This window comes from Marmota marmota, unplaced genomic scaffold (assembly GCF_001458135.2).
Source record: "Marmota marmota marmota unplaced genomic scaffold, marMar, whole genome shotgun sequence".
NCBI classification, from domain to species: domain Eukaryota; kingdom Metazoa; phylum Chordata; class Mammalia; order Rodentia; family Sciuridae; genus Marmota; species Marmota marmota.
The window spans coordinates 12,993,375-13,017,863 of record NW_025999869.1 but is presented as its reverse complement, the minus strand read 5'-3'; the positions used below and the strand labels follow the sequence as shown (position 1 = coordinate 13,017,863).

General features: G+C 43.6%; 1 protein-coding gene across 1 annotated transcript in view; it reads right to left on the bottom strand.

Moving 5' to 3' along the window:
- Atp10b (ATPase phospholipid transporting 10B (putative)) overlaps positions 1-20,922 on the bottom strand; it is a 319,009-nt gene extending 298,087 nt beyond the window's left edge. Inside the window, exon 1 of the mRNA XM_048816074.1 lies at positions 20,684-20,922. The gene's annotated coding sequence lies outside the window, so the exon portion shown is untranslated. The remainder of the gene's footprint in view (positions 1-20,683) is intronic.
- Positions 20,923-24,489: the final 3,567 nt, after the last annotated feature.

The window sequence follows — 24,489 nt, the reverse complement described above, 5'->3', positions numbered from 1 at the left end:
AAGTTTACATCCCCACAGATCTCTCTCTCTTATATAAAAGTATAAGTAACAGCTCTGACCAACCATCTTCTGCCCTTGCCATAAGGGTTCGCTCCTCCATGGGCCCCTCCTCTTGGGGGAGGACGCACCCATGGAGTGAGGACGTTAGGCCATAATGACAGAGGGTGCAGGAAGGACTGCAGGAGGATGGATCCACGGATCCCAAAACCCAAGACCTCTGAGTGACACGCTCTGGTGCATGGTGGTTGGCATGCTCCCCCCTCAAAAGCCGTCTCCTCCAAAAACATGCCAAGGCCACCACGAAATCTCCTAGTAAAGATGCTCGCTCAGATCAGGAGATATTCTAAGGCCTTCTAGAGGAACAGAGCCTCTATCACCCCCTAAAAACATGGCCGGTAAGGTATGGTCAGATATTTTATATAAGAAAGGGGGAGATGTCAGGGACTAGAAGGAAATTCTCCTTCAAAGATTAGCCTGACAGCCCCCTGGGAGACATCCTGCCTGGGAGGCATCCTGCAGCTACCTATCTCCCTGAGACATCCTGCGGCCACCTATCTTCCTGAAACCTATCTTCCTGAAACATCCTGCGGTTATCTCACCTTGTGCAGACATCCAGCAACTGCTGATAAGAGAGCTTCCCCATCCCCAGCATATAAATACCCCTGTGTGAACAATAAAAGTTTGCAGCTTGATCAGAACTCTTGTCTTGCTGTCACCTTTCGTGTCTCTTGTCCCTTCATTCCTCCCCATCTAGGTTCGCTGCCCACGTTGATGTGTCCTGCCGGATGGGACAGCTACCACCTCTTCTTGCTTTAATCTTGCCAAGCTTCAGCCATCTCCCTAACCCTTCCAACCTTTACCGTGAAGCCTTCTCTGGTTTTTGCAGTTTGCATTCCTCTTCTCTCTTCTGCCCAAGAATAAACATTTAGGTAATTGGAGATATGAAATCATAAAGAACATTCTAACTGGAAATGGTCCTTATGAGAGTTCTGTCTAGGACACCACTGTCTCATTGTGCTCCCATTGATTTCTTAATGCCTGGTACAATGGCCAACTAAATATTAAATAGTTGGATGTGCATGGTATGGTTCAAAGTATTCTGCAGGTGTTCAGTAGATTTTTGGACCAGCTTATGAGAAATAGAGCAAAAAGAGGTAGATTGGTCCAGGATGTGGTAGGTCCCCAATTCTGAGATGGTATGAGATGGGAAGGGAAGGGGTACATGGTACACTTTGCTAATGACTGCATACATTGCCCCTGTTAATTTTAATAACAGCTCTCAGCAATAAGCACTATTATCCTGAATTAATAGATAAGAAATAATATGGCTTTAGAGAGTGATTCAGATTCAAATCTGATACTAGAGTTTTGGTCTTATACCACACTGATTCCTCCAGCAGACATGCCAAGGGGGGTGGTTCCTGAGATGTGCAGGAGCAGAGCAAAATGTTGGAAGGCTAGGAATGGCTTTCACAGACCCATCTCCTGAGCCAGTGAGTATCTTGAATGAGGAGCAGAATCCCAGTAGCTGTAGTGTGTAATTGTATGGTTCCCAGGGGCGCAATGATGGAGACAGCCCAGATGAGCTGGCTTGCAGGGCCACCCACCAGACTGTGCTTCTGTTTTGACTATTTTAGTATTTAAATAACTAATGTTGACTTAAGTGGCGTAGAATCGCTTCTGTTTTTTTTTTTTCTTTGTTTATAAAACAGCTGAGTGATTGGAATATATGAATCTCTAATTATGAGGGACATAAGATATTAAAGGAAAAACTTGGGGAAAATTGCCATTGCAAGGAGTGCAGCGAGGTGTCAGTTTGCATCTCCAAGGCCTCCGCTGACAGACATGGAAGCTTGGGGCTGCAAGCCGCTCAGTAAAGCAGAACAGTGACAGTCAGGAAGCCAGGAGATCCAATTTCCAAAGCCAAACAGTGTTTTGATGACCTTGCATGAGTCATTCCATCTTTGGGCTTTAGCTCCCGAGTCTGTTAAAGGCAGTGGCTGGGCCAGTTAAAAAGTCAAAAATCCTTGTTCCAGCCTGAAAGGCCAAGCGGAATCAGGCCTCTCCCTCCTCCCTGTCCACTTTCCTTCCCACCTGAGGGCCTGAGTTGGCCCTCGGGTTTGCTTCTAATCATTTTGTGAGATACCCTCTTGTGCTTTTCCTTTCAAGATGGCTCTGTGTGCTCTTTTACATCTGAGTTTAGCTCAGAATGGCTTTCCCCGACTCTAGGATAGTCCTCCCCAGGTCCAGCTCCGTTACCTTATTTCATTCTATTGAAAGTATTCATTGTTTCTTAAAAATCTTCCTCACTGTATATTCTCAGTCTCTTCCCACCAGAAAGAAAGTTCTCCAAGAGCTGGGACTTTTGTTGATTCTATTCCATGCTCCAACTCCAACACGGAGAACAAAGCCTCATTCTAGTGTCTGCTCAGAAAATGTGGACTAACCAAATGAACAGCAAAAACGAGTGCTTCTATAGGTCTCCACAGTTTTCAAAATAGTCTACCAGATTTAGTCTCATTAAGACTTTCTTGTTCTATAAGCAAAAATTATTGTATTTCAGTAATGACAGATTTTTTTCCTTTTAGTGGCAAGGTGATCAAATTCAATAATCATGGTGTAAGGGTAAAAGAAATTGAAGTTAAAGCGTAAAAGTTAAAGGGTAAAAGACCGGGTGTTGTAAAGTTTCTAAGCTGCAAGGTCTGAGTTAAAATGTAAAGGATTAGGTATTGTTAGGATTCTATGCTACCTGCAAAACCTGAAATTTCTGTAGCTGTTGAGACAATGCTTGGAACTGCCCAGTAAATATTTCCCCTGACTATTGGTTGTTTCATAAGGGCTCTGTGTGGTCGCACATAGGCATTGCAGGGCCTGGACCAATCAGTTTAAATGTAACCCCCTCCTTAGGAATGACCTATCACTCCAGCCTGACCTGTTCCCGCCAATGAATGAACCAATCATGTTTAGGAGTTGTTATTCAATTTTCCCGCGCCTCATGATGATTTGTTCTGATGTATACAAAGCCCTCCACCCTCCCCAAAAAGTGTACTTAAGCAGTGCTCAGCCCCTGCTCGGGGCTCTGGGCTGCTTTCCCTTCTTGAGTGGGCACAGAGCCCCAGCATGCTGGTTCAATAAATCCCCCCCTTCTGCCAATTGCATGAGTGGTCACTTGGTGGTCTCTTTCTCCGACGTTTCGCGAGATCCTTACAATGGGAGCATGTACTGGATAAGCTTATAATTTTTGATGCTGAATCCAATTTTAAAATGTCAATGGCAAAAAATAAATAAATAAATAAAGAGGAGTATGACTTAGAATCAAGAAAATTTCATTTATACCCATTTGTAAAATGGAAGAGAAACTTCCTTCATGGCCTGATGCTGGCCAGGGGTAGAGGTTGGCTCTCAAACTACTCTTTCATCTGATGTCTTGTGCACCTCAGGCTTTATGATGACTAGCACCATCTCCATCACCTGCTTTTCCATGGTTGAAGGCACAGCTGCTACAACTCACTCTTGAGTCTTCTGTTGTGTCCTGAACTCTTAGAATCCTACACATGTTATCCCTATCTCCCATAACCCAGTTTTTAAAAAATGAGAACTTCAAAGAAGGAACATAGGTTTCAGTTGACCTGGAAGGTTTGGTGAGAGAAAAGGAGATGAACTACAAGGAAGACTGAGACCTCCCTTCACCTCCTGTGGCCAGGATACAGAAGTGCAGAGCTGATTGGCAGGAGGAGGCCAGACTAGATGCCTTTCAAGGTCAGTTCTAATCCTAGGGCTTGGATTTAGGTGAACAGAGGAGTGAACATACTCAGGCACATTGAAACTTTATCATAAGCATATGCAAGTCCAGTGGATGGATTGCCCAAGAACTTGATTAAACAAATATTAAAAAGGATGGGAAGGATGGTAGAATGAGACAGACATTATTACCTTACATACATGTATGGTAACACTATTGGTGTGACTGTACCATGTACAGCCAGAGGAATGAGAAGCTGTGCTGCATTCATGTACATGTACAAGGTGTCGAAAATGCATTCTACTGTTATGTATAACTAATTAGAACAAATTTAAAAATTAAAAAACAAATAAAAAGCAATCTCCAGCTGGGTGCAGTGGCATATGCCTGTAATCCCAACTACTCAGGAAGCTGAGGCAGGAGGATAGCAAGTTCAAAGCCAGCTTCAATAACTTAGTGAGACCCTGTCTCTAAATAAAATTTCATATATATATCAGGACAATGCTCATGGAGCTCTTATGGCCCACGTCTGCCATATATATATATATATATATATATATATATATATATATGAGAAAGGGCTGGAGGTATGTGGCTTATTTAAGTGCCCCAGAGTTCAATCCCTGGTACCAAAAAAAAAAAAAAAAAAAAAAAAAAATCTATGGGAGATGTTCTTTCTCCAGTGGTATTTAAGATAAAAGTTTCTCTTCAGGAGGTCTAAGAGATCATCACAAGGTTATAAAACTAACTCAGAAACTCAAGGATCAAATGTCTTCTTTGATATGCAGAAACTAGAGTAAAATAAAGGAAAGGGGGAGGGAAGGATAAGATATCCTAAAGATAAGGGGAAGATCAGTAATGCAGAGGAAGGAGAACTAGATGCAGAGAGGAGGGATGGGTAGGAGAAGGCAATGCAGAATGAATTCTTAAAAAATCATGTTATGTGTATATGTAAACATACAGCAGGGGACCTTCACCTTTATGCATAGGTAGAAATAATCAAATATAAATAAACAGATGAGTGGAGAGAAGTCTAGTAAAAGAAGGAGAATGGAGGAGGGGAGGGAGTACAGGAGGGAAAAAGGGATCAGGAAGTGAAACCCAATTCTATGCACGTATGAATTTGTTGGGATGAATCCAACTACTGTGTGTCACTATAAAGCTCTAATTAAAAAAAGGTTATATGCTTCATGATGACTTGGTTTCTTTAGACACAAGAACATGATGACATCATTCCCACGTGACTTAGGAGGCACTGGTGACCTCATGTTAAACAGGACAATGCTCATGGAGCTCTTATGGCCCAAGTCTGCCATCTAGTAAGTATGAAAATGTTGGTTAAATCATAACTATTAATCTATTCCAGTTTGATATTTACATAAACTGTTATGTGTAAAGAGCCAAGAAAAGCATGATTGCCAAGGATCTTGCATTTCTGCGGGGAGGGTATTATGCACATTAAGTACACTGGCATTGAAAAGGACTGAGTGACAAGTGGCTCCAGATGGGACAGGTAAGGCAGAGCCATGTCCCCTTCATACCAACTAAACTCCAGCCCTCACAAGGTAGACCTAGATGAAGACAAAAGAGCCGATTTAAGATAAGGAATAAGATTTCCAAGGAAGTAGGGGATTTTTTTTTGGGTGAGAATGATCATTTGTGATTTTTAAGATTCAAGAAGGATATTATAATAACTATAATAAACAATTATGCTTTTTCTGCCACTTGAGGCCCCAAGGACTCCAGGGTGGAATGGTTCAGGGGGTGGACCTCTCCTGGAACACCCCATTGCGCTGTTTTCTCTGCAGCCCTGGGAAGCATGGGGTTTGCATCTTTCAGGTGTGTTCTGCTGCTTTGAGGAATGGGTATTTAAAAGGACCATACCGCAGGTGAGGGAGAATGGCTATTAAGGACAATGACTCAGTAGGGCATTAGGACAAGATGACCCCTAATTCAATTACAGAGTAGCATCCTGAGTATATTCCACAATAGCTGTTTTGTAGATCATGACAGTATTCACGGTTTAAAACATTTAACTCTGTTAGGGCAGCGAGAAACCCTTCTAATAGACCTTCAGGTATCTAAACAGGTGAGATGATTGTTTATTGTCCTTCTAGGGAATATGTGCTGGCATGAGAATCAGGGTATCCATGTTTGGGCCTCAGCTCCATGCATTTTGCAGGATTCAGCAAGTCAACTGCCCGCTCCTTGGTGCCCTTCCATTTTTGAAATCCCAGGAACTAAGATTTGTTTGACACGGTGGGATGCTAGAGGGATTCCCTCTTGACTCCTTTTATCTCTTCCCCTCTCAGTATTCTGTGGGATCTAGGAAGCAAGGGGGCACTGGTGGCATTTTTCCATAGACTGAAGCCTCAAACTCAGCTTTGGGGAAATGAAGGCATCACACAGCTAGTGTTTGCATTCACAAGTTGGCCTCCCAGAGCTCATTATCCTAGTCTATCCATTAGCTCCATCTCCTTGGCCCAAATCTCCCATCTGAATTTGGTTTTGTAACTTCTTTCTCTCATTTTCCTTTAGCTAAAAGCTCTTAGGAAAAGAGTGCTGGCAATAAAGCTGAAGAAATTTAAGGAACCTGAATGTGCTGTCTCCTTTATGTATTCTTTATGCTTTTTCACTTTTTATGGGGCGGGAAGCCTCTTGCTGATAGTAATGAGTTACTCAGGGCATGTGGTATTACCAGGCCTGGGTGTAATGTAAATGAAATTATTTGCCATGGAAATACCCAGTCCAATCTCTTAGCAAATTGCAATTCCTGGAACCAGGTCCCTTTGGAAGCTGCTTAAATAAATGTATACCTTGTTTGAATGATCTACAGCAATTCAAGAGAAATATTGGATTCTCTTAATACAAAAATAGATTGGCTTGGCTCTATGTGTAATAAAATTTAATTAGCAATCATTTATCAGAACTTGTTAATTGCCAGATTGTTCACTGTTTGACAGATTAGGCTGAATCAGTAAAATACTTGTCTGAAATGACAGATATGTTTAGCTGATATAAATATGCAATGTATACATATATCAAACATTATAGGATACCTCATTAACATACAGTTCTCATGCTTTTATGTATCAATTAATAAATTTAAATTAAAAAACACTTCTCTAAGAAATGAAAACTATTTTCTACTTTGGTATACATGTATGTTGATATGTTTATATATTTGTAGAGGAAAATTAAGCAGGCTTTTATACTTTGTCTGGTTCAATAAATAAATATGTACCAAACTAAGATTTCTTCTGTGTTCAGAACTGTGCTAAAAGTAATGTCAAAAAGGGTGTAAAATGCCTACATAACCATTCGAGAACCTTTTAAAATTGAATTGGGAGTTATTCATTTATAAACATGAACCAACCAGAGGAGAAACACTAGGTGATATATAGTTAAGATCACTTGTTCAGGTATTGATCATGCAGCCGTTTAGGAAAAGGACCTACTAACCAGGAATGGAGGGAAATATGCCTTCTGCCATTATAATAAAAGGCTGGGGAATTTGCTGATTGCTCCCTTTTTAAAAACCATGAGGAAAATCCTTTTCAGGGGTCAGACCTAGAACAACTGTGAACCTGGCCAAGGCTTGCCATAGGTGTTTCAGGAAGACTGGAAGAGATTCACTTGAGCGTGGTATCCAGACACAACCTGGAGTCGGGATTAGAGGCCTCCAGGTGGGTTTTGGAAAGGCCACCTTGCCTGCCATACAAAGCAAGCTCCTCTCCTGAATTCAGTCTCCTGAATCTCAGGTTCTCAGGCCCGTAAGTAACACTTCCTCCTTGAGTGAGTCGAATCGTATTAAACAGTACCTTTACAAGTTTTTAAGAATGTGATTACATTTGCAGGTAGAGAGGGAAGGTTGTCTGAAGGTTGTGCCATAGAGTGTGCTATGTCCCTGGGCAGAGAAGGGGAATCACATGAAGGGGAAATGAGGCATTTGTCCTCCTCATGCTTTGGCCCAGGCCTGTCCCTGAAATGCACCTACTACTTTCAAGTGCCACCATGCATTTTTGAAACTTCAGCCTCCTTTCTGGGTAGCAGGAGTCTACACCTCCCAGAACAGCCCTTTTGCTAGCATTGAGTCTAGTACTCCCCTGTGTTTTCACTAAGGTGAGAATTGTAAAGTTATAATATATATTATATTATATTATTTATTATTTATTATTATTAATTATTATAATATATATTATATATTATATATTTCTTCTACATAGAAGAAACCAAAATATTCAGGAACTTGACCAAAGTTTAACAAAAAAGTACATAGGAGACCAACAATGAACTCCAAGTCTTTGTGACCATATTAAAATGTCTGCATTAGGGATGTATGTACTGACAAGGACACCAGGAAACCAGGGCTATCTGGATTCTAGACTTTGCTTTGCTGCTTCTTCATTCAATGATTTCAGGCAATTCCTTGTCACATTTTGGGCCTCAGTTTTCCACTGAAGACACAGCACCAAATGTTCCCTTAATTAAATGCAAAAGACATTTCGGTACATAGCTCATCAGACAAAGGGTTCACAGCTTTCACGGATTCACCGAGGAATTCATGATCCTCTCAAATGTTAAGCACTAATTTAACAACGCTGAGCAAGGAAACAACTGTCAGCGCTTATGAATACTGTCTTCATCGTTCTAAGTATTGCACACGTTTGTTTAATTCTCAAGACTGAGATAGCTGCTCCTTTAGTTCCGGTGTATTTTTTTTTTTTTTTTTACATATATTAGTTGTCAATGGACCTTTATTGTATTTACTTTTTACACGTGGTGCTGAGAACCCATCCCAGTGCCTCACACATGCTAGGCAAGCACTCTACCACTGGGCTACAACCTCAGCCCCTTTAGTTCCATTTTAAAGGGGAAAAAAACACAAAAGGTGCACAAAGAAGAAACTTTCCTAAGGACACAAAAAGTAAGTAGTAAAAGCCAGATTTCAACCCAGGCAGCTGGCCCAGAGCCCTCATTTTTGACCATTCCACCCTATTTGCTTTCTAATAGACAGCCAGAAGAGGACTGTGCCTCCCAAGATTTCAGCTGAAAGATCAGGGGCTGCTACAGTTCAGAGGAGGTCATCTGCTTCATGGCTTCTGAACCTTTTCACACTCCCCTGGACACTACTTTCTTATCCCCTACAAGGCCATGTGACCTTTATAGCATGCTGCTACATAAAACAGATGAGAGCTACTCAGAGAATGGGAGTGTGTGAGTGTATAAGAGGGAGACAGCGTGTGTGTGCATGGGTGAATGTGCACGTGAGCTGGTGGGGTGAGACAGTGGGACCAATGCCTCAGAATCCTGTCCTTGACGACTCTCAATCATCTCTTCTAAACTGCATGGCTTCAAAAAACATAAGAATCACTAATCAACTCCCGCCCTTTTGTCTTCTAGGGTATGGGAAGAGGCACAGAGCACAGGTAGGGAGGAACACATGGGACATCCTAGGTAAAGCTAGACGTGGACACAGAGGAAAAGTGTCTGGTTCAGGAGCCTGGGCCAGGCCACTTTTTTCTTTGTGACTTACCTCCTTACTAAAACCAGGTCTCTGCCCAGCTCCTCTCTATGGACTGTTATCAGTCACAAACACTCACCTTCTTCACACCTTGCAAACCTCCTCCTGGGCTGCCTGGATGAATAAACTGTGTGTGTGTGTGTTGCTGGGGAATCAAACCCTGGGCCTTGTGCATGTGAGGCAAGAACTCTACCAACTGAGCTATATCCCAGCCCTGTCTGGATGAATAAATATTTCCCACTGTGCCCTGGCTGGAGGCAGTCACTGGGAGGCTTTCTAGGCAGGAGCAAGTGGACAAAAATTCTGAGAGGATTTGGCAATGTGGGGAATGTCAATGTCCCATGGATCATGTTCAGCTACAACTGGTGGAATTGGGGTGGGAGTGAGGGTGTCAGTCACCTGGAATATCCTTATAATACTCAAGGCAAATTCCTCCATTTGTCGGCTCCAAGTAGAGCAATCTGGATGAAGAGGAAGATGGCAGCTCTCCCCCTGCAGGTCCCCAGACACTGAGGAGACTGATTCCTCCAGATAGAACATGTCTGGGGATGTCAGACTTGCTTACGACTCACAGCTTTGCTGGCCTCCCTGCCACTTGCCTTCCCTTCTGGTTTGCTGTGATGTCCCTTTTCTCTTAGCAGTTGGTATCTAGACCTGGCTGAGTGTTCCAAGGAACAAGTTCTTGGGGAGTGGTGGCCCGATTTCAGCAGGGTGGGGACCAGAAGCCACAGAACTTCTTGGCAAGTCCCTGCAATGCTATGGGACTGGGCAATTTCCAAGCTCAGCCCACAGAGGAACACCCTGTGGGACCCCAGCGAGGAAGGAACACTGGTGTCCTCCTCTGCCTACTTTATCTTACCACACTCAGGGGCTTAATCAGGCTGCAGATAGAAAATATTCTTTTCATTGAGAATCTATTGGGTGCTTAGCACTGTTAGGTGCTGAAAGAGAATGAAGAGAAAACCAGTTACTGAAACTAGTTATTGTGAAACTTCTGGTATTTAGGGGGAGACAAATTGAAATCCAATAAGCACATAGGTTATGATTAGCCATGGTTATAAACCATGGGAAGGAAACACAGGAGCTGGAAGAACAAACAGGATGCTTGACTGCATCTAGGGATGAGGGATGGGGCAGAGAAGGCTTTTGTGTATCAGTAATACAACTAATATGAGGTCTAAGTGGTAGGTAAATTGACGAGGAGGAGGGGTGGAAATAGCATCCAGGTGGAGGGATCAGTGCCGAGATCAGATGGAGCACTTCAGGATATTCACTATGGAACATTAGCCACTCACACACATACACACGTCCTGTTTACTCATCAGCTCCCAAACCACACAAACCTTACAAGTGCTTGATTCTTTTTTCTTAAGTTGTTGGAGAGGTAGACACAAATGTGGAAGTTAAGTGAAATGAGAGGTTAGAAGGAACATAAGAGGCACACAAGGGCGGGCCATACATCCTGTGCCATTATTCTGTAAAGGGAGTTTATTGAGGGAAATAACCTTTGACCAAGAGTAAACTTCCCAGGCAAAGTGACTAAGGGCAAGTAATCTTGGGCAGAGGGCACAAATGAAGTTATTTGAGTGACAGCAAACAACCATCTGCATCGGTTATCTGCACAGATAACAGTCACCATTTCCATGTCACTGAGAGACCATTGCATAGCAGCGAGACTATGCAGGAAAACTTTATGTGACATCCTTGTGCATGTTTATTCTTCCTGCGAATATTTCCTGAGCATCTGCTACATTTCTAGGGTCTCTCACTATGATACTGCACTAATGAGACTTTGTCCACAGCCTTGGAATCAGTACTTTCATGAAGCAAGTACTCAGTCAAGAGAGGAAGACAACCCAGCAGACAGACCAGATGGGAGCTAGGGAGGTGCCTGGAGTAGCAGGAAGAAGCCACACTATGAGAATATCAATGGGTCTTCATACTCAAAGCAGCAAGGAGTTCTATCAGGGTATTGAGGAGAGAATTAAACTCTTTCAGCCTTGCATTTTGAGAAGATGACTTTGGCATCAGTGGAGGGAGAACTATTGTCTGAATTAGACTCCCTACTTTCTTCCCTCAGTTAATGTCCATCAAGTCAGTGGAAGAGATCCAGAGAAGCCACTCTCCAGCATCATCTGCCCATGCAGAACTACCAGCAGCTTCCACCAGCTCTCTGTACACACTTGCAGCCATCTCAGGTTGCTAACAATGACGCCTTTCTGACTGCCTCTGAGGCTAACTTCAATGTCTTCACAACAATTATAGTAATATCAAGCCAGGAATGAGCTGATGGAAAGCTGTTCATCCATGTAATGAGGTTTCAGTTATATTTTAGAAACGTGTCAGATAATTTGGTAAGAGATAGGAGAAATTTTGCTGTTTGTTAAGGGGAGGGGGGAAGAGATGGAACTCAGGTTCCTTGGTTTTAGCTGCAGTGTGAGAAATGTCATATATATGTGGGACGATAAGAGCAGAGTAAGCAAATGTGAAGGTACAGTGACAGCTATAAGAGCCCAGGATACTATGCAAGTGAGAGGGGAAGGGAGAGTAGGTGTCCATGCCATAGTTACCACCTAATCATATAATAGAATAGCATTGCCTAACTACTTCATTCGAATGATAGCCCTATGGGACAGATCTTAACTTCATTTGACATAGAAATTATAAATTTGAATGCTACGGAGTCCTAACTTTCAACTCTATTACTATTACTCTGACTTTATGCTCTATCACTGGATTTAAAAAGCCCATACCTGTTTTGGTGTAGAATTATGAAGTTGATTTTCTTATTATTGAACGAAGAGCCTTGTACATGCTAGGCAGGTGCTCTACCACCAAGTTGTATTCCCAGGATGTTTATTTTATTTAAGGGGGAAAAGTGCACAGAATTTCTAAATAAGAGCATCTTCCCCACAAAGCTCAGGTGAATCTCAAATATTTTATGTCTGTGCGATATTCATGGGATCTGAGATAGTCATTCTGATCAGTTCTCCCAACTATGGGGCATGCAGTGCCCCATACTTTTAAACAGTACCTAGAACCCACATTGAATAAAAGGGAATCATTGTAACAAAATTGGTCCTATTATTTCAACCCCTTTCAAGTTCCCAGTTAGATTAAGTCAGTGGTTGATAGCACCAAGCACCAATCACCCTGTGGAGTCATCTGGGAGCTTTTGCAAACCCCCAGGCTCAAGCCCACCTCAGAGACGCCAATTTATATGTCCCCTACAATACTTCTAACACATAATTGCCCCGAAAGTCACTTCGGGTCTTGGTAAAATGCAGATTCTGATTGCATGGAGCTCGGTGGGTCTCAAGAGTCTGCATTTCTTACAAGCTTCCAAGAGATGCCCAAGCTGCTGGTCGGGGGACATCATCTCAAGAAGCTGGGGTCTGGGATGCAGTCATAATGAGAACCTGCTTTAAGGAGAAGTCCCAGATTGGTGCTAATCTTGTCCCCCCACCCTTTTTTTAAGGTTCAAAAATTTTTTTTAACAAGGATAAACCATACAAACACAAGGAACAGAAATCAAATGTTGTGTAGCAAACAAGGAGCTTGTTTCATTTCTATTCCCAAGTGCCAGAACCCCTTTCCTTCCACAGAATCAAGTCATCCTCTCAGAAGGATCCTTGCATATACAACCATGGAAGTATGTGCATATATCCTTTGAAAAACGGCAGCTCCCTGTTCAGTACTTTGCTTCCCCCTGACTTGATAATATGTCTAGAAGATGGTGTCATCATTTTGCGTAAAGAGCTGCCTCATTCTTTTTGTGTGTGTGTGGTAAAATACACATCACATACAACTTACCTTTTTAGCCATTTTTAAGTGTACAGTTTAGTGACATTGAGGGCATTCACACTGTCATGCAGCCATCACAACAATCCATCTCCTGAACGAGTTCATCTAGTTCTGTACCCACCGTGTTCATATTTAATTTGGCTCATATTTAACTCTTTTTAAACAAAACCAGAGCTTTCGGCAGACAGTGTCTGGCTAGAGTTGACTTGGGTTGCTGTGCTCATTGCTGTACTCTGTGGCAAAAAATACTAATTTTCCACTTAAAGTGGTTTTCTTTTTAAAGAAACCCAAGTTCCATTGAAACAGCAATGTCCGGTAAGAGTGAAGTCTGCCTCTGTTTGTACAGCAAAGTGTGACAGTCACAAGTGAAGGAATGACACCCAGGACACTTCCCTCCCTCTTCTGAGCACCCGCCTGACCTTTACCTCCACACATGGAGCAGCAGAAATGGCTTTCCTTTCTGGCGAGCAGGACTTAGACCCATCAGCAATCTTTTCAATGTCTAGAGCTCCCTCTTTTCTCCTCAACACAAAGGTACCAAAAAAGAAAGAGACTTGGGAATTCAATCCCAGGCACATAATAGGTGACATTGAGATTGCCCATCTAGAAAATGACAACTTTGCGGGTGGGTATCTGACTCCAGAAAAGGCAGAGAAGGAACATCCACTCTAACAGGAAGCTTTATAACAGACCTTAGCAAAGGCAAGAGGTGGCTTCACTATGCAGCTCAGGAGAAGAGCTCGGGATTGAGAGCCCACAGTCCTAGAGAGAGGTCCAGGTTATCACCCCTCAGCTGTGTGTCCTGTAGCATGTCCCCTTTACCCCTCCAAGCACCAGCTGTGTTCATCTGCAAAATGCCAGGTTGAAGATTCAATGTAAGTATTGCGGTAGGTGTTTGGTGCTGTGTCCGCACATTGTTAGTGTTTAAGAAATGGAAATGTCATAGTCCTGCATTCTTCCCCACAATGGAATTAAAGAAAGAAGGTGGCTGTAGGGACACTGGCTGCCCAGACAAGTATCCTCCTGTTACTACCCAGATTAATTCAGCAGAGAAACCCTAGGTTGATAGAAGAAGGAAGTGTGTCCCTAAAAGTAAAAATGGCAATGTCCCAAAACATTTTGTACTCTTGAGCAGACTAAACAGAATTTGGAGAAACAAACAAACAAACAAACCTGTAACAGATATTTTCTTAGAAGCCAATCGTGACTTAATATTTGAACATCTTCCATGTGCTTGGAACTGCTCTGGATGCCAGGGAACAAGACAAGAAGATGGACAGGATGCTTATGTTCAGAGATTGGCACCCTAACAGGCTGCTCCAAGCCCCTGGCCCCAAGGCCTATGCAGCTCACCCCACATATTCCCTGCTTTTTTCCTAGTGTCCTGGAAAGCCACAGTGTCTGGTGACTCCTGCCATGCAGAGGAAGAGAGAATAAGTGGTTTTATTTTCAAAGGTAAGGACAAGTATTTATTTGGAAGATCTTTCAATTACTAGGAAAGGAAGATTAACAATTATCAATGAAGTGTCTTTGTGTGACAGGGAAGAGCAAACTGAACAGAGGGGCAATGAGTGATGGCTGGTGCACCAGGCTGGAGGGGCTCTACCATCGATTGGAAGTTGGCAGATGAGAAACAGCAGGGTAGTCTGATGGGACTTGGGAAAACGTCTTCAGAAGGAGCTTCGAAAGACTGTGCATGAGAAAGGGGTGTGTGTGTGTGTGTGTGTGTGTGTGTGTGTGTGTGTGTGAGAGAGAGAGAGAGAGAGAGAGAGAGAGAGAGAGAGAGAGNGAGAGAGAGAGAGAGAGAGAGAGAGAGAGAGAGAGAGAGAGAGAGAGAGAGATATTAATTATGTGGCAGGAAAAAAGAATTTAACATCTAATTGCTACCTTGTGCATTATACTAGCCCAGGCAATGGATTTGGACATCAGAAGAATCCTGTTCAGGTGGTGGCTTCACTATTTAACTGGTGTTGAACCTTTTCCAGTCTTGGTTTTCTAAGATGTAAACTGATGACTGCAATATTTACCTCAATCAAGGGGAGAATTTCATGCAACAGAGCACACGAGGGGGTCTGCACAGTATACTGAACACGTGCACCGTAAACGTGAGGAGCCCAGGAACACAGCATTATGCTGCTATGGAAAATGAGTTACAGGCATGATCATACGGGCATTAGAGGTGCTGTCCCAGCCTTCACTAGAATCCCGTCTTCCCTCTACAGAGCTCACAGCACAGTTACAGAAACACCACGTAAGAGGGCCAGTGCTTTCTTGATATACAGCTGCAATGTGGACCACTGTTTTGTCTGCTTTTATCAATGATGGAATTCAGAGGCTGGTCCTTAATCTAAGATGCCAATTACTTGAGTTATCTCACAGCATTGCAAACATGCTTTATGATCTGTCATCGAACACAACTTGCTACTAAAGAAGGCTGAAAAGAGAAAAAGAGAAATTAGAAAAATGAAGAGGAGGGGCTTTGGAGAGAAAAACTCTGTCACGCTCACATTTTGATATATTCTTCTGTTGTTGGAGGAAAGTCAAGGCAAGTAGTTAAAGCAGCTCAACCATGCCTAGGAAAAAAATGAAGCAGAAGGAAAATGTACAGGCTCTACCAGCCAGAGCAGGGCTGAGGTGCCCAGGGAAAGAGGTCAGGCAGGTTTGTCCACATCACCTAGGAGGGGTGGCAGCAGGACGGGTTTTTCCAATGCTGATCTGTAATGGGTTATCAGACCATCTCCTGAGTGAGATTCAGGCGAGAGGAATTTGGCAGTGAGGGCAGAAGTGAGGAGCCTGGATTTATGGCCTGCTCTTCTGGCTGTCAGTCGGGTGGCCCTTGCCAAGTCCATGTTCCCTCAACCTCAGCTTCTGCCCCCTAGGAGAGGATAATACCAGAACTTCCTTCACAGCACAGTAACGTCGGGATTACACGAACTAATCAGATAAATTCACACATAGCAAACACCAGATAAAGGAAGCTATTATTAATTCCTGTTGGTACTGGAAAAAGCAACTTGGAGCCCTGCATGCTTTGGGAAGTCGCCATTTTCTTGGTCACAGTGGCCTTCCTGAGTATTGGGATCCCAGCAGGTACAAGTGCCCCTGCAGGGGGAGAGTGGGCCAGTGAAATAACAGGTACCCCACTGGCTGGGCAGGCGGCTCACAGAGCACAAGGAAGGGAAACTGACTTGACGCGGGGACAACTTCTTGTCACTTATTCCCACCACAGGTTCACTCTAGATTTTACATTAACGGATTTAAGCCTGCACAGGATGGCTCCCTCAATGTTCAGGTCCAGAGCTCTGCCCTGGTTGCATCACTGATTGTGTCTAATGAGCAGATATCACTCCAAGACTAGCCCCATTGGCCGCCCATGAGAGAATTCCGAACAGAGGAGAAAGTTCTGGAAAGTTTGGAGAAATCCTAGAGACAGAACTTGTTTTCAACCAGGCACTTCTCTCCCCATCCCGAGGATGAGTGCAGGCCAATGAATACTTAGAGATGTGTCTGTGGAGGGAATGTTGGTTGGCTTTTAGAGTATGAACTCGTGGCCAACTGGATTCACAGAGAAATTTGTGTTTCCTTGGGAGTTTATTGAAATATGAGCTTGAAGAGGGCAGACTCTGAATTAGGACAGTCAGAGGTTCAAATCCTGACTCGACCAACCCACGAAACCTGACTACGTATCAGTTTTTTACACATATACAAAGATTACCAGGGTGATCAGACCTACTTTACAGAAGTGCTGAGGAAAAAGTAGAAGCAACGAGTATTTGAGAGCTCATTACACACTGGTCACTGTTTAAATGCTTTCTATGTTCATTTATGTAGCCCCCATGATGATCCTGCAGGATAGGTTCATTGTCATCCTCAGAGAGGAAAAAGTAAAATAGAATGGTTAAGAAGATGGTCTAAAGTTACCCAGCTGACAACTGACAGTGTCAGGAACCATAAACCATGAAGTACACCCTTAACCACAATAATGTATTCTCTGTTGCACATGAGACAATCTTAGGAAAATGTTTCTATTGATGCTGGGTATTAAAAAATGGTTAATAAATGATCACTATCATTATGTTCTCAGTTCTTAGTAGTGCCCATCACATCTGGAAAATCTCCTAAGGGTTTGGAGAATTTGAAAAGTTTGGTTTCAGCCTTATATATACAGTAGTTTCTAGGTTAGGGCTGATTTCATGTTCCCCGTTGTCAAGATGCACCAAAAGGAAAATATTCTTTAAGAAAACCTTTCTTTTATTTCTTTAAAGGCCACAAAGTCACCTCTGGAGAAAACAAGTTCCTTTACAATATTTTTTTTAAATCTTGGTAAGCAGATGGGCATAAGTATAAAAGAAACAATAACAACAACAACAAACCTTGCCATTTCCAAGAATCTCCATAGGCTTCATCTCATGGGATGACATTCTGTGATGGGGACCCACCTGGTATTGTCAATGTTTGTATAAAGCAGGGTTTCAAGGGGGTCCAGTGGAGAAGAAGGCAGTGTCTCTGGCGGGTAGAAGCTCAGGCTCCTGTAGCAACCAGTGTGAGTTCAAAGCTGGATTCTACCTTACTACCTGGTGACCCTGTCCCGTCCAAATCCCATATTCCCCATTCCCAGAAACAGACAATAGCAAGGAGACTTAGTGAAACTGTCCAAGGAAACCCTTAGAACTTAGTGAATTCTCAACAAAGCTACTGCCAATACGGCACATCATGGCACAAGGAGCTTGAGAAGGATTACCGAGAAGTGTGGCCAAGATCCAAGCCCAGGTCTCTACATGCTTAAAGTAATTCTCTTTCCATGGTATGACGTTGTTTGCAAGCACCTCCCTCCCCAGAAAAATCGCCAGGACTCTGTACTGGCTCCTGATTCAAAAATTAATTTTCTTTTAAAATAACCCATTTTCTAAAATATGCAAATCAAGACCAGCACAAAGAATAGATAAGGGGTGTCTTAAAAACAGAATCACAGAAACAACCTGAGATCAATTATAAAATTTGATGCCTCTTAAATCAAATAGAGCCAGAGTCGATGCCAGGAAGGCTCACCACCCATTACAACAAGGAACATAGAAGTGCAAGGAGGGACCCATAAAAACCACCAGCGTGTGAAACACCGCCAACCCCTTGTGGTTGCCAAGGAGAGAGTGTCACTGGGCTGCATTCTCCTGCTTCTCTCTGCAAAATATGCTGGGTGTTAATTAAAATGTGTAAGTCGATTTTTGAGGGAGCTGCCTGGGAAAAGGGATCCTGCCAAGATGTCTCTTCTGCTGATAGACTTCGTTTGGAATCCTGCGTTTTCTGCAAATAAAATTCTCTACAACAAACACTCCTCCCTGTGTATCCTCTGCTGCCCAGGGTGCTTGCAGGGCTGAGCACTTGTGAGTGAAACTGCACCCGTTCCTATATCACTGTCATCCTAGGAGCTTGACAGAGGACTTGTGTCACAGGTGCATCTCACCACAACCTGGCTGGCCATAGAGGGCGGTGGATATCATTCCATTTTACGGAGGAGGAGAAACAGAATGGAGAAACCAAGAGAGTTGTCCCTAGTTGCAGAGAACCGTAGAGTCCATGGAAACACCCCAAATCCTCTGATCTCAAACCTGGGCCTCTTCCCAATCTGAAATTGAGTGACACTCCAAACAAGAGATATGCGAGTAAAGCCTGATGGGAATTTAAGAGCTGGCCTGACATAACTGGTGCACTCTAAGTTATCTGAAATTGTGTTGGTATGACGAGAAGCCAGGCATGACTGTGATCAATACCATGTCTCCGGCCTCCAAGGACAAACTGCGGTGAGTCACCTGAGGTGCTTCTTATCGAAACTGGTCAGCAGGCTAGTCTTACTATGGATGAATAATTCTCAGGGAACAAAGTCCACTTGGTGCCTTTTGGCCTTTTCCTTATGTTACCCAAGAATGAAATCAATTGCCCCTTATGTCCTTAAAAACCCAGGTGCCCTTTACCTCAGCCTTTAGCTGAAGACCAACATGTCCGTCTTCCCAATGAGGATTGAATGGAGGTGTTGAGGGTCAGGGAGGCAAAGTGGTGGTCATGAGATCCCCTATTCCTTTCTATCATTCATTCACTTCGCAAATATTAACTGAGCCTCTGCTAAGTTAATAGGAAGTCTGCTAAGTCCCAAGGACTCGATGCTGAGCAAGCAGAACAACGTGGAAGGACTGTACCTTGTTGGTAAAAACTTGTGTTCTAGGAGGGAAGATAGAAATTTGAAAAAGCATATAGAATGTGATAGGCTTTATAAAAATAATGACCACAGAGAAGGAAAGGGGAACAGCAATTTAGGTGCTGTGGTCTAGGAAGCCCTCTTTGAAGAGGCCAAATTTGAGCTGGAACCTGATAGGCGACAGGGAGCCAATTATGGAATAGTCAAGAGCAAGTAGAGGGAGGATGGTGTGCACAGGTCCCCAGGAGACAAAGCTTGCAGGTGGCCAGTGTTGCTGCCAGCTGGAGGACCCGATGTTAGGTGAGACTGGGGAGGGGATCAGCTTTGGAGCCTCGAGGAATCTGGAGAGACAGGCTTCAGAAGCTGGACTTCATTTTAAGCGACTCCAGAGTGCTGATTCCCTGTCCCCCTCTCCCTTTCTTAAGCACCTCTCTCTCCCTCTTCCATTGCCTGTTCTAGAACTTCCAGGATTTGCTGCAGCCTCAGCTGCATTCACTGAATTCTTAATGACTCAGACCACGTGGACTACATAGGCTGTTAATGGTCTCCAAGTGGAAGCCTGAGGCATAGACACCAAGCTCTAAATTAGTTTATGAGCATGGCAGTAGGAGATGGAGGCCGTCCACCCTGTTCTGCCTAGAGAAAGGCTCTTTACAAACGCAAGGTGCTCCTCACCAGCTCTGTGCACTGGAACCCAAAGTCTCTCTCGGTAAAACATGGCATCAGTGCAAGTCCAATGCACAGACTCCGAAATCAGTGAACCTGGTTTGGCTCAGCCTCCCCGAGTCTCCTCATCCTCCTTAGAAATTATACATGATAACACCACCTGCATCATGGGCTTGTAATATATAAGTACTTCACAGTCAGGCTTTGCAAACCATCAGACTTCAATAAACTTTCACCATGACTATTTTTATTAGGTACCATCATAAAAATTCCAACTCTTTCAATATGCACATTTACTGCTTTCAAAGTTCTATATAATAGCGTAGTAAACTTCTGGAAAGAAGCCAGAAATAGTACAAGCAATTACCAAAGTCTGCATGGCTCAGGCTTTCCCTATAAGCAATGCATTTCCAAGCACTATGTGGCAAAGGCTGCCTGCAACAGACTACCTGGTCATCGGTGTCAGGAAGAAGCCAGAGCCACAGAGCAACACCACTGGCTTCAGTGACTCTCAGAAGCCAGTCAACTACATGCCAGGGCCTGCTGGTTTGGGCAAATAGCTTCCCCACATAAAGAGGAGTGGGGGTCCCTGGAGCTGGTGACAGACATAGCTTTAACCCCAGGACCCAGGGAAAGAGGTCAGAGCAGCTTCAAAGACTCCCCTTGAGACAGCATCCCTACCCCTAGCCAGCAAGCAGTGGGGACAGCCTGGGAGAAAAGACCACCCCCGTGTCTAAGTGTCCATCAGGATGCTTACCTGTGCTCTCCTTGGTGCAGGCCACAGCTGTGGCAGGGTAGTCAGCAAGCCTTGGGGTTCTTATGATGGAGCATGAGGGAGGAAAGCTGGAAACCTACCACCCCCAGTTATCCCATCAGAGGGAGGCAAGCAGGAGCGCTTCCTTTTTATATCTGGTTGGTGCAGCCAGCCCCAGCCACTTCTAGAGGTGCAGCCTTCAATTTCTCACACCTGAATACAATTCCTCGGCCCTGATTTTCTCCTCTCCCGGCCTGCTGGAGAAACCTGCTTAGTCCCGCCTCCTCCTCCATTCTAGGCACCCTTCCAAGCCCTGCATCTCCACCCCGTCCTCCCCTGCCTTCTTGGCTCCTAGCAGGACTGGCCTAACCAGTTCAGGCATCCCAGAGAAGCGAGTTAGGTGCTGCTGTTAGCTGGTTCCCGGTTGGCCCCTGGTCCCTGCCAGCCCAGGAGAGAGCACATCAGTCAGAATCAGAACTTGGGACTTTGGCTGAACCACGAAGAAATGAAGACTGCTTACTTTCCTATTTTCTGATGCTTGATTAGAAAACTGTAGGCAGATGAAAGCCAGATATCTTGAAGTGATGGAGTCTTTATCGAATTTTTGCCACAGGTTGACTTCGGTTAGGGGTGGGGGGTTCTGACTCCTGAGAAGTGGTCAAATTGCACATTCATTTCAGGGGCCCCAGATTTTCTCACAGCAGATGTAACAGCTAACTTTATTCTAGCAGCGAAAACTTGAGCAACAGGTTGATATCTGCCCACCAGGTCTGAAAGAAATTCCGTATTTTCCCCTTTTCAGTGTTGGGGAAATCAGCTAGGAAAGGTTTGCAAAGCACTTCATGTCTGCTATCAAATGTAAGAAGTCACCCCAAAATAATGGCTGTTGCAGTAAATCCACAGGTGGTCTTAAAGATAAGGAGTTAATTATTCTTGGGAAATGAAAATCATTACTGAAAATTACATACAAGAGGAAGTGAGGGGAAAGGGAAAAATAATACAAGGGGGAGAAATGAATTACAGTAGAGGGGGTAGAGAGAGAAGAGGGGAGGGGAGGGGAGGGGGGATAGTAGAGGATAGGAAAGGCAGCAGAATACAACAGACACTAGTATGGCAATATGTAAATCAATGGATGTGTAATTGATGTGATTCTGCAATCTGTATATGGGGTAAAAATGGGAGTTCATAACCCACTTGAATCAAAGTGTGAAATATGATATATCAAGAAATATGTAATGTCTTGAACAACCAACAATAAAAATAAAAAAAAATAAAAAAAAAGAAAAGAAAATCATTACTGAGTTACCAAATCCAAGAATTTGAGATTTTATTTCCTTACTCGGGCAAAATAATATTATCTCCTTCCTTATCAGAAATTGCCAGAGTTTAGGATTCATAGGAATTTGGAGGGATGTTAAAAATGGATATTTCTATGTGAAATTCATAGGTTCCAGAAGGGCCCAGCAACTGTATTTTAAAACAGTCTCCTACAGAGATTCTGGTGGATGCTCTTGAAGTACTGCCTGAGACGAGATCTAAATTCTCCATTCCCTGCTTGGCATTCTTGGTGCCTCAAAGGCCAAGTTAGAGACCAGCTGTTCTTCATTGTTTCCAACTCAATCTTCTAGCCCTGCTTTTGGGAATTTTCCAGCTGACTCTAGTGTCTTCTTTCTCCCTTTAAATAAGATTTGTTAGAATAGAAAGTCTGAACTTTGTAGATTCTGCTCACTGGGAGGCTTTAAAGTGATAACATTGAACCTTTATTATTATTCAAGCAAAGATGCTAGTCTCTGGTCCCATTTCTCCACCCGAGGCTCAGATGGCACCCTACTGCCACTTCTCAGTTATCTGCAGGCCCATCAGGATTACCTGTCCAAAGCCAGTCTCCCTCCCTGTGCCAATGTCTCTTCAGGAACATCTGGAGAAGAGCCCAGGTGAGTTGGCCCCACAATTAGTTCTTCTTCTTGCCCCATACTGAGGTCATTTTTGTTCAGTTTCTTTATTTCTTGAATCAGGTTTAGCTTTAGAATAAGATTCTCATGTCCCATCTTCACTCCCAAATGGAGTTATTATAGAGGTCATTTGATCCCATAGGATTATTTGTCTATATCAATAATTTACACATAAAGCAAGAAATACAGGACCCATTTCATTCAAGTCACACTTGCTAAGCACTTGACGCCTACCAGGCATCTGCTAGGCACCATGCAGGCTGTGAAGAGGACCCAGGTGTCTCTGCTGTGGTTATGGGCATTGTTTTAGCAGTGGATAGGGCAGAAGGCACAGGAGGGGAATCAAATGATGAGAGTGGTGAGGAAACACCCACAGTTAAAGCCATCTGGACCCCAGGGGACATGCTGGGACATGCTGTGATGGCTGCCCATCCCTGTTCCATCAGTGGCTCAGGTGATTCCCTGTGATACAATGAAGAAACTATTAATAAATGTCTCCTTGCCTCCTCTGAGTTCCATGACATTTTCCCAACATTTTCTTTGGCTTCGATGCTCATCAGATGAAATAAATGGCAGCGTAGTGGAGAGATTTTACAAACACAGACTTTGACACAGACTCCCTGGATTCTGCTGCTTGGCTCTATCATCTCACAGCTGAGTGGTTTTGGGCAATGTGCTTACCCTCTCTGGGGAATAATGACAGCACTTCCATCAAAGAGCTGTGACCAGCATGACATGAACTGATCTGTACTTTTGATATATATTTTTAGTTGTTGATGGACCTTTATCTTATTCATTTATTTGTATGCGGTGCTGAGAATTGAACCCGGTGCCTCACACATGCTAGGCAAGCGCTCTACCACTGAGCCACAACCCCAGCCCTATAAATGCTTTTTAACAGTGAAAATGCTTAAATATCATTGTTGAGGAGATCCTGGACATTGTTACTATGTGATTTTTTTTTCCACCTTAAAGGATGCAAAGTTTTCTTACCCAAAGATTACTAATGGCTCCCAAAATGCTTTGTGTGTGCTTCTCAATCCCATGTTCAAGGGTTTTTTTAAATTAGTTTTTCCATGCTTCCCTTCATGTATTCATTTAACTATTTTTGGTTGAGGATGTGGCATATGCCGAAAACGGTGCTAGCCCCTGGGGTTACAAAGGTACACAAACACAGCCATTGTCCCTGTCTGTGTCCCTGTCTGTGGTACAGCAAAGGTTGATGATCGAATAAAGGAAAGTTGTAAAATTAAGGTTATGATGAATGCTAAGAGGGAGAGATCCCTGGTGCTGTGAAAACATGTGACAGGGGGTTTGACGTGGCCAAAGGGCAAGGTTAGAACTGGGATGGAGTTAACTGTGTGGTCTGTGGGAGCGGTACTGAAATATTCCAGACAAGGACCATGTTCCAAATGGTCTCCAAATCTTGGATAGTTTACTCCAAGTAGGCTGTGGGTTGATTGCGGCTTGGCTTGGACCTTGGCTGTGCTTCTCATTCAGGGGCTCAAGCTGAAGGCACATTCCCTAAGTGGGACATGCTATGCTCATGGCAGCAAGAAGAATAAGGAACACTGTGCAAATTTGTCAAGTCCCTTAGAGCTTCTGCCAGGATAGAGCCTCCCTCATGTCTGCTTTCATTCCTTTGCTCAAAACCCATTGAGCACGCAGGGATGCAGGTGGTCCCCCGAGGATACCTCGACCCAGATGGCAGTGGGTACCAACGTGGTCTTCTAACAGGGAAGAGAGCAGGAATAAATAATTGCAAAGATAATATTATCTACTGGATTAAAGACCTGCAATAAAAGGCAAATCTCAAAAGATCAGAGACTTGTACACCTAGAGATGAGAGAGCTGTTA